Source organism: Aedes albopictus, chromosome 2 (assembly GCF_035046485.1).
Source record: "Aedes albopictus strain Foshan chromosome 2, AalbF5, whole genome shotgun sequence".
In the NCBI taxonomy this organism is placed as follows: domain Eukaryota; kingdom Metazoa; phylum Arthropoda; class Insecta; order Diptera; family Culicidae; genus Aedes; species Aedes albopictus.
The window spans coordinates 49,787,832-49,788,542 of record NC_085137.1 but is presented as its reverse complement, the minus strand read 5'-3'; positions in this window follow the sequence as shown (position 1 = coordinate 49,788,542).

The following is a 711-nucleotide window of genomic DNA, read 5'->3' as shown; positions in this document are numbered from 1 at the left end:
TAACTGAAAAAATCTAAAAGAATTCCAGAAGGATCCCATGAAGAAAATCCAGAAGTTATTCCTAAAACAATATTTAATGGAATCCTTCAAGGAAATTGAAAAAAAAAACCGGAGAGATTCCTGAACTAATCTGAACTAATTACATCTTGGATTAAAATGACTCAGACCTGAATCACTTGAATATGAAGTGAATGAGCCTTGAATCACTTGAACATGAGGTGAATCAGACCTAAATCAAGTGAATAAGATTTGAATCGCTTGAGTATATGTAAAGTGAATCGGACCTGAATCACTTGAATATAAAGTGAATCAGACCTGAATCACTTGAATATGAAATAAATTAATATGAAGTGAATCAGACCTGAATCACTTGGATTAAAATGAAACCTCCCTGAATTATTTGAACATGAAATGAATCAGACCTGAATCACTTGAGCAATAATTGAATCAGACTTAAACCACTTGAATTTAAAAGTTTCTGACCTAAATTATTTGATTATGAAGGCCCTGAATCACTGGAACATGAAGTGAATCATACCTGAATAAATTGAACATGAAATGAATCAGAACTGAACCTCTTGAATATCTAGTGAATCAGACCCGAATCACTCGGATTGAAATGACATACACCTGAATTACATGAATATTAAGTGAATCAGACCTAAACTTGTTGAATATAAAGGGGATGAATTACTTGTCATTATAATGTCC